This window comes from Mycteria americana, chromosome 1, assembly GCF_035582795.1.
Source record: "Mycteria americana isolate JAX WOST 10 ecotype Jacksonville Zoo and Gardens chromosome 1, USCA_MyAme_1.0, whole genome shotgun sequence".
Classification (NCBI taxonomy): Eukaryota; Metazoa; Chordata; class Aves; order Ciconiiformes; family Ciconiidae; genus Mycteria; species Mycteria americana.
In genome coordinates, this window is record NC_134365.1 from 130,818,260 (window position 1) to 130,832,757 (window position 14,498).

At 43.8% G+C, this 14,498-nt stretch overlaps 1 long non-coding RNA gene across 5 annotated transcripts; it reads right to left on the minus strand.

Annotated features, from left to right (window-relative positions):
- Positions 1-1,035: 1,035 nt before the first annotated feature.
- On the minus strand, positions 1,036-14,497 carry LOC142418648 (uncharacterized). Of its 5 annotated transcripts, XR_012778362.1 has the most exons (7): positions 14,165-14,497; positions 13,906-14,003; positions 12,117-12,178; positions 11,459-11,550; positions 9,976-10,149; positions 2,518-2,692; positions 1,036-1,640 (listed from the first exon to the last, which is right to left on the minus strand). It is a non-coding gene; the product is annotated as an uncharacterized LOC142418648 (long non-coding RNA). The 5 variants fall into 5 exon arrangements; XR_012778360.1 differs by having other exon boundaries at positions 2,543-2,692; positions 13,906-14,497; XR_012778356.1 differs by having other exon boundaries at positions 13,906-14,497.
- Position 14,498: the final 1 nt, after the last annotated feature.

The following is a 14,498-nucleotide window of genomic DNA, read 5'->3' on the forward strand; positions in this document are numbered from 1 at the left end:
CTTGGTATTTCCCAACAGAGAGCACTTTTGGCTTAAAAAAAGCCAAAATAATTATTATTCTGCATAATTATTCCCCCTACCTTGGCTGTTTGCTGAATGGGTTCTTTGCTTACGCACATGCTGAAGACAATGTCCGGAGGTTGGAGTCAGTAACTCACTACGCACCACATTTGGATATATGCTCGCTAAATCCTGAGGTGAACAAATTTCCAGGTAAGGAATTCACTATCTCTTAAACGCTTAGATACACAAGGGTACCGACGCTTTTGCAAGACATAGAAACGAGCCAGGGTATGATAGGAAGGCAGCAAAACCACAGCAAAGTAATTACACAGCGGCAAGAGAGCGGCTCTGCCGACATCCCGGTCTGCGCTCGCGGCTGGTAACGCCAATTAGCAGGCCGCTGCCTCACCTGCGGCGCGTTCATTAGCATATGCATATTCACACATCTCGTAAATTTTTATCACATTTAGTAAAAAGTGTCCTTGTGTTCCCTTTTACCCTTCCGTGAACAGGGGCATCACGGCGGAGCGGGCGAGAGGTGGTTTCAGAGGCTGCGCCGGCCATTTCTTGGCTGCTGGCGGCTGCCGCCCAGGCGAGGCTGGGTGACTCTGAGGGTGACTCCGAGCGTGTCGTACGTGGTAGCGGGAAGTCAGAGACGCCAGGACCTTTGGGGAACGGGCAGAAAAATTGTCATGTACTGAATGAAAGGAATAACCATTGGTACACGTTCCACCAAATCTTCTAGGAGCAAGCACCCGTTTGGCTTTAAGTTCCCATTCTAGCTGCTTACAGCAAACGCGGCATCACGTGTGCCCTTTGATCCCCTGCTGCTGTTTGCAGCAATGGAAGCCTTCAGGTGCTCCGCAGCACCTCGCACTCGTCTTGGTTAGGAGACTGCTCTCTCCTTAGAGGGCCTGTCACTCAGTGACAGATCACGAACTCATTGTCCCAGACTTATTTTATTTTATTATTTCATTTTATTGTATTGTATTGTATTATTATTTTATTTTATTTTATTCTCTCCCATGATTCTTGAGTTAAAAGGTAGCTTTTCTGCTTCCTGAGGTGGTGAATACTTTCAAAACTACTGCTTAGGAAAAAACCCACGACACTTTCAAATGGTTTCATTGTGTTTACCGACAATCATAGAGGAATGTCTTAGTCCTGCTAAACTGGGCTGCCAGGCCTACTGCTGAGCCGGTTCTGCAGGCACTACGTACCTGTGCATACACTGACAGCCTACAGGCCTGTCACATGAATACCTGCAACCAGCTAACACTGCTCTCATTAAGATATTTGAAAAGCTGCGGTTTCTTCTCCCTGCATTAAAGGGAACTCAGATGAGCAGAAGCCAAGCAGTAAATCTCAAAAGAGGGCTTTCTCTAAAGTACCACAGTAACACCCGTGCTAGCAGTGAATACTAATGGAGATGACAGTTAATTCCCAGATAAGCCCAGATCAATAAGCCCAGGATGAAGCTTGTGAGTATCGACAGCAAAGTCTCCTTTCTCCAGGGGCTGCAGCATGGGACGGGGCAGGAGGTGGGGGCTGAGCGGGGCTGGGCTGGGATGCGCTTCCTCACTCTTGTCTCTATCGACATCTCCCACTGCAGCAGCGACACTCACAGCACAGACCAGCTAAAACAGAAAGTACAGAGAAAACTCAGTCCTTCCCAAAGCAGCCCGTCTGCATCCTCCCTCCCCACCGCAGAGTATCCCCCGAGCCCACCTTGCTCATCACAGCCTTCAGGCTCAGATACTGTTGTGATGGGGTTTAGTACAAAACCCTGGCTGACAGGCAACAGATTGAGGAATAAACAGCAAAAACCTTGTTTTTTAAAACCAAACAGCCACATGCCTCTCAGAGGACAGAGCGTCCTAGAATAAGAGAAGAGAGAAGAGGAGAGAGGAGAGGAGAGAGAGAGGAGAGGAGAGGAGAGGAGAGGAGAGGAGAGGAGAGGAGAAGAGAAGAGAAGAGAAGAGAAGAGAAGAGAAGAGAAGAGAAGAGAAGAGAAGAGAAGAGAAGAGAAGAGAAGAGAAGAGAAGAGAAGAGAAGAGAAGAAGAGAAGAGAAGAGAAGAGAAGAGAAGAGAAGAGAAGAGAAGAGAAGAGAAGAGAAGAGAAGAGAAGAGAAGAGAAGAGAAGAGAAGAGAAGAGAAGAGAAGAGAAGAGAAGAGAAGAGAAGAGAAGAGAAGAGAAGAGAAGAGAAGAGAAGAGGAGACCACTTTCCAAGGAGAAAGGAGATCACATGCAGAAAGTCCCTGTTTAGTTTATCAGGCTATGGCTATGGAGATTGTAGGGACTGTGTCAATTTTTTTCAGAAGCATTTTTCTACAGAGCCAGCATTGAAAAAAACTGTGTATGATACTCAGTTTTCCAAAAAACCTCCATTGATTTCTGTGGCCCAGATTCAACAAAATGCCAACATATGTTCTTAATTTTGGCCTATTCTGTACCCTAGTAAAACAAATGGGCAGGGAATATTTCTACCCCACTGAAATCAGACCTTTCCTTACTGTCACAGCAGAGACCAGCCCCAACCTTGCTCTGCAGAAGACTGTGTTTGTGGGCAATTTGATTGCCCAGAGATTGAACACGAGGAAAGCACAGAGCACTCTCAGCTGGGAGAGAGAAATGGAGCCAACAGCTGAGCAACACGGGGGTAGATGATGGAGTGCTGAAAAATGTATGCTGAAAGAAGAATGGAAGTACAATATTAGATGCTCAGCATTTATTTAAATTTTAAAAAGATCTTTTAAAAAAGCAGGCAAAGAATGTGGAAAAGATCTAGGGAAAAAAGGAGTCCACATTTTTATGTCCACATCACTAAGCAACATTTCTTAGGCTATTTATAATGATGTTTAAAACTAAAAATCTTTGACATTACTTCAAACAAGCAGGCAGGCTAATCAAACTGGCAACAGAAGCTACAGCAGCAGTTTGGTAGGGAAAAACGAATCATTATAGGTCTTTGTATGAACACAATCCAGTTACATTAACTTAATATGGGGAGAAAATCTTTATTTAGAAAGAAACCATTTTAACCTGAAAAGCAATCATGTGCCAAGTAAGTCCCACTTCCAAAGAGACTGTAAGTGCTCTTCTGTGCAAGAGTTATCATTTTCAAAGACTTTTAGTACCATTTGATTTGTTCCGCATCCAGCTGAGTGATCCCCTTCATGAGATGGCACCGGCACAAATCAGCCAAAGATCTTGCTGCTTGAAAATGACAGCAGTTCTGATAAGGTTCAGTACAATTTCACTTGACACTGGTTTTCTGATAAGGGTCCTGTATGTGACCGCAGTGAGCAGAACTAGTGGCTCAGCATTAAGCATCTAAATGTTGCCATCCACCTAACGCTCATACATATCAACCTGAATATTACTTTGCTGACACCCTTTTTGCAGGTATGCGATGACACATTAATTGGGGGAGGTATAACATAAAAATATGTGAACTGCATATCAACTTCCGATGCTTAAAGCACCAAAATAATGGTTTCTTTTCCAAGTGGAGACACCAAAGATCACCTGCTGAACCGCTGCAGTACTGGAGGAGGTAAAAGCGTGGCAGAGGCATCCACCTTTTTCCACACGGCAGCTCTGCAGCTGATCTACTCGGAGAAGCAGTGTTTTGAGATTAAGAAGGAACTTCTGGAAAGAGAGTTGAGGAGGACTACAGTCATTTAGATTTCATCTGATTCCTGGTATGCAACAGTAGAATATCAAGACAAAAGTTTTTGCATTTTTTGGTTTTTTTCTAAAATCCAGAAAAATTGCCTTGGTTACCCATTCTTCTCCAGCCAGACTCTTCACTGTGGGGTAAGAAGTTGACTTGACTCTTCTTTGCGAATCGAAATGCTGACATTTCTCTTTCTATGTATGTATGTGTGTACCTCACCAGTCGCAAAACCAAGTGAACCCCACTGCAGCTCCCCGTAGCCTCAGAGGGCACTGCGGGACTGCCATCACGCCTCTCATCACTACAAGGAGGTGCAGCACTGAACTCACAGGTGACTCCCTTGTGACAAACACAGCTTTCCAAGCAACAGAACTATTGACATCGGTGGGGTAACCTGTGAATAAAATTACTTGGCAAGTATGAAGTTTGCAGACTTAGTTCCTGTTTACTTGACTTGTCCTTGGTTGCTGTGACCAATCAAATCTAAATCGAGTTTCAGATTGGAAAAACGTGCCAAATGCTGTTACTTTTGTCATTTAATACATTGTGACTTTACAACGTTGAAAAATCCCCAAGGCATATGTTGTGCCAATTAGCTTGCTTTCAATAGCTGAATACATCTGAATAACAAATTCAATTACAACCTCTGTGTATGTTATGGAAATGGGATGACATGGGGCCATACTGATGTTTATTTAGCTGTCTGAGGATGATACAACAAGAAAAAAATTTAGAAAATATTATCATCTTCGTCGCTGAAACAAGAGTGAAGCTAAGTCCTGCCCTTAAGAGGTCCGACGATGGTGGTGGTGCTGCAGAGCTGCAGCACCTGATGAGTAGCCGGTGCGGCTGGCCGGGGGCTCCCATTAGCTTCTGCAAGCAATGGCTCAGGTCCTGGGCTTGTGCCCGGGTAATGATAATATCGTTGTGAGTCCAGAGGAAATATGGCCAGCAAGACAATTTTTAGAAAGGCAGCAGAATATATCCCCTGAAAGAGCAACCTGGTGGTTGGTTCAAGAGACAGGAGCAAAACCTCCAAACCCTCCTTTTACACTAACTTAAAGTTTTCATACTGTGAGTTTCCCCCAGTGAGGTCCAGCAACACCCATTTCTTGCACAGGCCTGAAGGAATTGGAAGTCCCTTAGAGAGCTCAACTAGTTTGTGATAAACCCTTGTCAAAAACTCTGAGGCAGAAAAAAACCCAGACGTGAGCTGTGAATTATAATGCGTCCTCTTTCTAATTTGAATTACCCTACGTTCCTTTATTTTTTCAGTTTCCCCTTTTCTTAACTGAAAAGCCAAAGGAAAACCAAAGGACCAGTCTTAAATAAAACTTGTGATAATTTGTCATTTAAATAATATAAGTATAGTCATGTTTGTTGAAATCTCTTTCTCTGCAGATAAATGCCTACGACAACCGTATTCTCAGCTCAGGAGAGAACATCAAATTGATTACACATGTATACACTGGGAAAACATGAAAATTTGCCTACTTTGCTTCACCAACATTTTACTACTCTGAAGGCATGAAAATATGACTTTGAGCATTGGCCTCATTGACTAAATAAACAGAGCATAAGTTTTTGTGTTATAACCCCTTATATTGTGTTATAACACAAAAATTGTTTGGGTATTTCAAGGACCCAAAAGGGTACCGGTGGGCTTTTGGTATAGCTGCCTTGGAGACGGAGGAAATTAAACAGCTGTCCACCTTGCCTGGTCTGTTGTGGGGTTGCTGAGGGTCAAAGAACAACAGGTGCTGACCACCACATCGGTGCACCGGTGGCAATATTGCACCGACCGAGACTCCTGATTCCCATCCATAAGCTGATTCGTTGACTGGAGAGCCAAGGAGTGATCAGCAAGACTTGCTCACCCTTTAACAGTCCCATATGGCCGATGCGAAAGTCTAATGGAGATGGAGACTAACAGTAGACTATTGTGGCCTGAATGAAGTCAGCCACCGCTTGAGTGCTGCCATGCCGGCCATTCTAGAACTTTAAGATGAACAGGAGTCAAGGGCAGCCAAGTGGTTTGCCTCAACTGATGTCGCTAATGTGTTTTTCTCAATCCCTTTGGCAGCAGAGTGCAGACCACAGTTTGCTTTCACTTGGAGGGGTATCCAGTACACTTGGAATCGATTGCCCCAGGGGTGAAACACAGCCCTACCATTTGCCATGGACTGATCCAGACTGCACTGGAACAGGGTGAAGCTCTGGGACACCTGCAATACATTGATGACGTCATCGTGTGGGGCAACACAGCAGAAGGAGTTTTTGAGAAAGGGAAGAAAATAGTCCAAATCCTCCTGAAAGCTGGTTTTGCCATAAACCAAAGCAAGGTCAAGGGACCTGCACAGGAGATCCAGTTTTTAGGAATAAAATGGCAAGATGGACGTCGTCAGATCCCAATGGATGTGATCAACAAAATAACAGCCATGTCTCCACCAACTAGCAAAAAGGAAACACAAGCTTTCTTCTTGGAGAATGCACATTCCCAATTACAGTCTGATCGTAAGCCCTCTCTACCAAGTGACCCGGAAGAAGAACGATTTCAAAGGGGCCCTGAGCAACGCCAAGCCTTTGAACCAATTAAACAGGAAATAGTTCATGCAGTAGCCCTTGGGCCAGTCCAGGCAGGGCAAGATGTAAAACTGTGCTCTACACCGCAGCCGGGCAGAATGGCCCTGCCTGGAGCCTCTGGCAGAAAGCACCCGGGGAGACTCAAGGTCGACCCCTTGGGTTTTGGACTCAGGGATACAGAGGATCCGAGGCCCGCTATACTCCAACTGAAAAAGAGATATTGGCAGCATATGAAGGGGTTCGAGCTGCTTCGGAAGTGGTTGGTACTGAAGCACAGCTCCTCCTGGCACCCCGACTGCCGGTGCTGGGCTGGATGTTCAAAGGGAGGGTCCCCTCTACGCATCATGCAAGTGATGCTACGTGGAGTAAGTGGGTTGCACTGATCACACAACGGGCTCGAACAGGAAACCCTGGTCTCCCAGGAATCTTGGAAGTGATCATGGACTGGCCAGAAGGCAAAGATTTCAAAATATCACCAGAGGAGGAGGTGACATGTGCTGAGGAGGCCCCACTGTACAATAAACTACCAGAAAATGAGAAGCAATATGCCCTGTTCACTGATGGGTCCTGTCGTATTGTAGGAAAGCATCGGAGATGGAAAGCTGCTGTGTGGAGTCCTATATGAAAAGTTGTAGAAACTGCTGAATATTGTAACACAAAAATTATAAACAATTTTTGTGTTATAACCCCTCCTGACTGACCTGATCACTCTTTATCATAACCTTGTATTTAATTATGAGCCAAATGACTATTTTGCACTAAACGTAGCATAACCTTCGTATTAATCAATTTAGGTCACTAGAAGCAATTCCTAATGAATCCCTATTTATCAAAGTTACCATAAATAAAAAGAAGGACAATTTAAAGCACTGACTGAAATTAAGGAAGCCTGAATGCTTTGTCTAAGCAGTGTTGCTTTTCAGCGGTCCATGCAACCCTGCTGCTTTATGCCAGCTCTGAGGTGTCCTCTGGTGGCTGTAGCGTCAGCAGGACCAGCCACTAACCAGCCAAATCTTTCCTGAGGGATTAGATCAAATGCCCCAAAATGCAGATAATGGCTCAGGTTAGATGTAAGTAAAATAGAAGAGATTTTAATACAAAAAATTATCTGAAAAAGCTTTTATATGATAAGGTTTTTTTCTTTCTTTGTAGCATGGGAAGCTGCCCACCTCTGTGGGCTTCCAGTGTCATCTAACCCACCCCTTGCTACAGCAGGGACCTAGTGTGATACCCTGCTCTTTTTCTGAGCCACATTACACCTGCTTTGCTTGTATTTTGCTTCTAACTCTGTCAGAAGTGCTGGCAAATATTTTCTGCCCTGCAATGCCTAGGTGTTTGCAGTATAATGCAAACCCCATTCACATTGCTCAATTAGCAGCCCGTGGAACAGTTTGCAGGGGTGGTCCATTCTGAATCTGCATTCCCAAAAATATTTCCTTGCGGAAGCTAAACTGTATGATCTTGCCTTTTGACACATCCTGTGAAAACCTATGCTTATTCAAATGTATGCTTTTTACTACATTATTGCTGCTCAAAATAGTAAGAACAAACCTAATATAACCATAGTGCAGCAGAGGAATTGCAGGTCAGAGATGTGAAGCCCAGTCTCACAGATGCTTATTACAGAGAAAATCTCTGTAGGGTAAACATTGTGCAGGCTAAAAGCAGAGAAGGAATATGGACAGAAGGAGAGAATAAATCAGCATCTTAGGAATACTTAACAATGTGACCCTTGCTCCTTCTATACTACTGACACTTAGTTCCTCACCTTTAACTGAAAATATGTATCCAAGGCTTGAGGGGATAGTAGGGTATAAAGATTTTATTGGAGCTCACATGGTATGACACACCAAGAGAAATACAGCATGCAGGTCATCTCAAATTAGCGCCGATAAAACTTTTATGTACTCTTTCCGAGTACTTATATGACACTCTCATCTCAGCGCTAGCCAAGCGCCATGTAGCATCAAAGTGCCTTGCTACATCACGCTGCCACAATTCTGTATCTGTTTCACATGTTTTGGATACCACTGCCCTGGAAGCCACAAAAAGGATGCGCCAAATCAAAATGCATGGAGCAAAGAATGCTTTAAAATTATTATTGAAGCATTTTTTTATCTTTCTGCCTAGAAAGCAAATTTTTTTATTTCTCCCAGGCCATGCTGTCCCAACCATGCAAAATGCCAAAGAGGGTCTCCAGCAAAGGAAATCTCAGTGCTGGAGAGCAAAATATCCACTGGTGCTTTACTACACTTCTGTGAGTGGCACTGGGCCAGACTGACGCTGAGGAGCAATCCTACCTCAGCCCACTTGCAAACCCTCGGTGCCAGCTCTGCCCCGCTGCTCGTAGATGCCTGACCAGGAGCAAGGGGCCTGGGGAGGCCAGTGTCCACAGGCAGCAGCGTCCCTCTGACACGGGGTATTCAGGGCATAATCCTAACCATCCTCTACTTTCTGAATCTAGCCTTAAGGGGCTACTGGGAACTAAAAGGAAACAGAAACAGTTTTTCCGTGCATGAGAATATGCTGACTTTGAGATCTATGCTGCCATTTTTAGAGCTAGAAATAAATGCTATGCATTACAGAGAGAAACTGAGAATATGCCTGGTTTGGTGGTATTGAATTATACTTCAAACCCTGTGCATTGCAAAGCACTGAATTTTAAACATTTGAATGGTGACGAACTGAGTATCACCTTTTTAAATGTGGGGAAAGAGGTTGGTGTGAAAGAAAGAGAAAAAAAAGTGAAATTAGTAATGAAGAGAGACTGTTTCAGTGTGCTGAGTCCTTGGAAATTAGAGTTAATCCCAGAGAAAAGGACTTACAGGTAAAGGGCAGGCGCATAAATCATTAGCGTGTTAATCTATGCATGAATTCATACTTACGGTAGCTGCCCGAGGAAGCTTAATTTATTCTTCTTATGGTCAGATAATAACAATGGTTTTGGCCAGAGGTCTTTCTAATCAGTTATCTGCATCTGGTTTAACTTGCATATCCAGGAACACACTCCCTGATACAAAATGGCCAACCCCATTTCTCCTCCATTTTAATACATTTTTTCAAAGGAAACTCTTCTCTGTGAAAAGATCACCCAACGGGGATCCAAAAACTGAGAAATAGTACTGAGCTGTCAGGCTTAACAGGCTGCTTTGGTCTTGCCCGTTTCATTCTGCCCCAGCTGTTTTCCCAAGTGCTGTAATGAATAGGTCAGTTGATTTCTTTTTTAGTGCAAGTTCATCGCAATTTCCATTTTTAAGTATGAATTGGGCACTGAAACCCAATGTCATCGTTGTGCCTGCTAGTCCTTCCTGTAGCTAACATCACCAGGCTTAAATGTCTTGTTTTCAGATGCTCATGATTTAGCAAGCTTTAACATTTGCACTAAAATTTTCCAGGCTGGAGGCTTGCTTTGAGATGTCTCTTGTTGTTGATTTTAAGTTTAAGTCACAGTGATCCAGCTGTTTCAGGGAATTAAGGGAAACTGTTGGTAGTGAAAAAATGAAGTATGACAGAGAGGGTCATGCTGGTGTCAGCAGCGTGTCCTGATCACTGCCAAGAGAATCTATCCACTCAAGTGTCCTAAGAGACAAGCATGAGAAAAGCAGAGTTTGTTTACAGTTGGTAAAGACTCGTTAGGGGTTAAGAGGGAATTTTCCAAACATTATAAATGAACTTCAGCACCTCGCAGCTTCCCTGCATACATACTCACCGTCCTCAGCGAGGAACTGACCACTCTTTCCCACCGAGTGACAGGGACTAAGCCAGTTTAGGGCTCAGTTGCTTCCTCCGGCTGCCCCGAGTCAGCGAGGCACAAGGAACGCTCCGACGTGCCCTCCCTCCAGCTGCCGAGAGGTCCCTGGGTGCCTCTGCTGCCACTCGGGCACTAAGGAGAAAGCAAAGGTCACTCATCGGAAACACAAGCGATGAGGACCCAGACCTGCAGAAGGCCAGGGAAAAGGCAGGGGCAAAGCGCCCAACCGAGAGGGGGCACTTGAAAGAAGGGTGCTTGCAACTGTGGAGCAATTCTACTTATTGCCATCATCTCTACCTCTGAAATCGTACTGATCTCTGTCGATAGGGTATTTGTCCCAGTTTAGGTAAGGTGCCCTCTTGAGTCAGTTCTGGACAAGCACTTTTTTAAATCAGACCTGCTGGCAAATGCGGCAAACTGGATTCTCTGCAGATGAGTGGGAGCTGAAACGTGTTATGTGTGCTTTTGAACCATTCTGCAAGCACTTGTTGGGGATGCTGGAGACCAGCTTCATGACTCCCATTCTAGCTGAACAGATGGGCACAGGGAGATGAAGTATTAATCGTCGGTGGAGATGCTCTTAGGAAGGGAAAAGCCACCATTATTCTGATAGGGTGATTATTACGGAGAAAAGGTAAAGGACTTTCATTTCTCCCTAAACACGAAGAAGATTCCTGTGCTAGTAAAGACTGAGGTTTGCTTATGCAGAATGAAGTCTCTGTGTAGCAGAAGCGACAACCTGCCTCAGCAGAACCCCTAATCTGCCTCATAATTAACCATGAGCTCCAAAGAGCCTGGATCAGCCGTTCAGGCTGCAAGCTGCAAATAAGGACACAGTGAGGCTTAAGACCTTGGTATGCCAAGGTAAAATGCCTTCTTGCTTAAACGAGTAACGTTTCATTCTTTTACAGCATTTAACATTGCCAGACCAAAGTACTTCATAACTAACGTCAGTATCATTGTCCCTTCTTTCCACAAAAGGAGAAGTGGCAGCACAGGGAGGTGAAGTAGCACGTCCAAGATCATCCAGCATGCCCAATGGCACTTGCAGAAACATAACTGAGGACCCCTGAGTCTCAATCTGGTGCTGCAACTACCAGATTTTCTTTTATTGGAGAGAAACTATTTTTCACATAGAGTCAGAAGCACCATTTAAACCTGACAGGAAAATTAACACAGAAGAGAGGTTGAGGAATACACAGACTGTATAAATGCTTGCAGAGGGATTAGGCTTTGCCTTGTATGCTGGTTTAGTTGGTGGGAAACTGTGCTGCAGCACAGACCTGCAAATTGAGTCCCAAGGGGTCAGGGAAAATGGAATGAACTCTGCAACTTCTTGTATGATTCCTGATAAAAGGAAAAATTCTTGCTCCAGAAGCCAATCCAGCATACTGATGTGGTCCAGCAGGATGGAGCAGCCGGACAGCACTGCCTTACGTACCTTTTCAGAGTCCGGCACTCTGGCTTCTGTCAAGAGACTGCTTAAATTCTGGATGAGCAGACGTGAAGCTTTTCAGAGGCACACATCAGACCCTGTGTAGCACAAAAGCCATTGCCAGCATCTTTTCATAGAAAAACACAGACAACGCATTAGGACTGGAGAGTGATTCTCTTGTTTGGCTCCAGAAACCCAGACCATACTCCCACTGGCCTCTCTCTGCCCTAGCTGGTTTCTCATCTGTGAAACTGTGGCAATGCTGCCTTTTGCCAAAGTACTTTCCGTGTGAAACTGCTGTGAGAGAGCGAATTACTATTATTATTTCTTGCTACTCACAGTTGGTATACCTGAACTGGGGAACCTGAGAAACAAACACAGGGATGTGCGGACAGGGACAGAATGAGAGTGCAACTCGTCTGGACCTCCACCCATGATATGGGGTTCAGCAGATATGGCCAAACACACTTATCCTGCAGCGCAGAGTCTGTGTAGCAACCTGTCTCAGCCTTAATCCCTGTTAATTTAGTGAGACATTTTTCTGAACTGAATTTCCACAAATCAGATCACAAACTGGTCCAAAAATACTACTCCACCTCCAAATGTTCAGATTTGGATATACGTTAGAAAGGTAACTTGTGTTTAGTTTCAACTGCTAACTTACACAAATCAGAAGCTTGCAGAAAAAATGCTGTCCCGTGTTAGGGTTTTTTTCTTAACCTTGTTCTGAAAGAAAAGATACATGAACAGTTTTACACATCTTTATTGAAAGTGTCTGAAAAATGTCATTGCACGCCACCAGTTTTGAACACGTTTTGTCAGAAGCACTTATGTGGTGGAAGGAAGAAGATGATGTACGCGATGCTGCATTGTATCGACACATACTGCAAAATAAGTAGCACAAATATCAGTCTGACAAAGGAAGGCAAAACTGCCTTCCAATACAGCTTTCAGGTGAGACCACGTGCAAGACAGCCAAATAGAAAAAAGAACCAAAAAAGGGTAAAATGAAGATGGTATTAGGTAACACAGGCCAAATTCTTTTTTGTTTAATTTCTTTCCATTTAATGATTCAAGGTCCATATGCTTCTTAAAACATAGTACAAAAGCTACGAAAGCAGCTAAAGCAGTCATCTGAACTCTCGTTTCCACGCCTGCAGCACATTGCTAGTGCTGAGAGTCACTGCAGGCTTATGGCCACTGCAACTGAGAGGAGGATTTGGTCAATGAGACCTCAGACAACTGGACTACCCGTCAATTCTAATGCCTTTCAGTTCATGACTCCTTTCACTAAAACGAACTTCCTAAAGATAGGGCAAGGATATTCTTTCTCGAGATCTGACATTTACTTTTCTCCTTTTTCCAATACACTGAAGTAGTCTCTCGGCGGAGATCACAACAATACACGACCGGATAACCCAGCGTCTCCTGCCTTGTTCTTCATTTTCTAGTCTGTTTTTGCACACACCTGAACTCAAAAAGGTCAGCTCATGAACACTGCTCATCGCTTCTGCTCGTCGGAGCTAGATAGGTTTTGAGTGCCGAGCTCAGGTTAAAAATGGGGAAATGCAGAGGGAGTGACCAACACAGCCTCCACCATGCTATTGAGGTTACAGCTGTGTGTCTTCTTCTCCACCCCGACTGCTGCTACAAGGCTGGAGCACCCTCAGAGTTGTCTTTTTAACACAGGACCACCCATGAGGGACTGCTCCCTTTTAATTTCTTCGTTTTCAGCCACAAATCCTTGCTTTCACCCAATTACATCCATGTAAGCCAGACAAACACCATGTCATTATTCTGTCTTTACTCTGTGTGATTTTCAGAGCAACCTGCACACTAATTACCTATCAGGTCAAGCCCCAAATAGGTGTAAACAGCATACTTTCCACTAACTTCTCATTAACTGGATACATACATAGCAAAAACCACAGCGGACACTAGAGAACCAAGCCTTTACTTTGATATTTCCAAGGCCTAAACTTAGCCCTGACGCGAAGAGTCTCTCCTGTCTTTGAAACAAATCTCCACCATGTCTATCGCCATCAAAGAGATGCTCTGCTTTCCTGCTTCCACCTGCTTGAATCAGGAGCACGCTCATTTGGCTTACAGAAAGAAAATGATTACATCTGCAAAAATCAAAACTGTGATGCATTAGTGGTGACGTTCTTAGGATTGCATACGACCTACACTTTATATTATATTGGTTTTGATATTGCCAGACTGAGCAAGAGAGTGAAAGATTATTTTTCTTAGCCATTCTACTTTCTATCCTACAGTCTACTAAACAAAACTTTCTCAAATGTGAATCTCAGCTAGCAGTAATATAATTCACAGCCGTTTACTTAACTTGGTTCAGTCCACATTGAAATATATATGGTAAACTTATCTTATATTGCATCAAATTTGCTGTTTGTTAAGAAATAAATAAAAATATAATTATGTGCTAAACTCACATTTTTAAACAAAATGTCCTGGTTATCACAGCCTAAATGGTTGTCTCTGATGTGCCAATATACCGATGTATCCATGCAAATTCAGGCTTTGGGTGTGACTGCAATACAAAATGTAAAAGATGCCCAATCCCTGAAAACTTCATGTTAAAACTGAGATAAGAGACAGAAGCAGTCACTAGAGGGAGACAATGTAATTTCACAGAACACCTCCAGAAAACGTTTTAGTTGGAGAATTTATAAAAAGCTGCATAATCCGTACCTGTGAGTCTCATGGGTTAACTCGCTGGTATTACCTTGCCTAGTGAACTCAGATCAACGGCTATACTTGCCTATGTTAGAAGCAGAGAATAGATATTACAGAAAAAAAGAATTAACCTGCCCACTTTTCTGTCATGAGCAGTATCCACTTTTAAAATGCTTTTTCTGAGAGCCTGAGATAAAAGCCTGTCATAGGCTTTGTACCTGCGTACCAACTGCATGAATAAAAACCCTTCCACCTGAAGTGATGACTCCTTGTATTTTGCACCTTTAGCCTCTGAATGATCTGAAGTGTCCTGACATTACTGTTCATTTAAAAATGAAGAAATTAAAAG